The sequence below is a fragment of the Apaloderma vittatum genome, unplaced genomic scaffold (genome assembly GCF_000703405.1).
Source record: "Apaloderma vittatum isolate BGI_N311 unplaced genomic scaffold, ASM70340v1 scaffold22843, whole genome shotgun sequence".
In the NCBI taxonomy this organism is placed as follows: Eukaryota; Metazoa; Chordata; class Aves; order Trogoniformes; family Trogonidae; genus Apaloderma; species Apaloderma vittatum.
The window spans coordinates 24,430-24,764 of record NW_009710153.1 but is presented as its reverse complement, the minus strand read 5'-3'; positions in this window follow the sequence as shown (position 1 = coordinate 24,764).

Sequence of the window (335 nt, the reverse complement as noted above, 5' to 3'; positions counted from 1 at the left end):
CCACCGCCCGGAGCCCAACCTCCGCCTCGTGGAGCACAGGTTGGGGTGGAAGGGCATCCCCTGCCCCAGGAACGTGTTCTGGGGCCAAAGCTGAGTTACCCACGAATGTTTATTCGGGGAGGGGGAAAGGAAGCAGATGTATGTACATATACATTCAGTCACGGACGTTTCCTCCTAGAAAAAGGCCCCATGAACATATATTACAGGAGAAAGTCTCCAGGTTCTTCTTCTTCTTCTTCTTCTTAGTATTACTTAAAAGCTGGGGTTTTGCCCCAAAGGCAAGCAGTGACGGGTCCTTGCTGGCCTGGATGCAGTGAGCCGGGAAGATGGGGAAA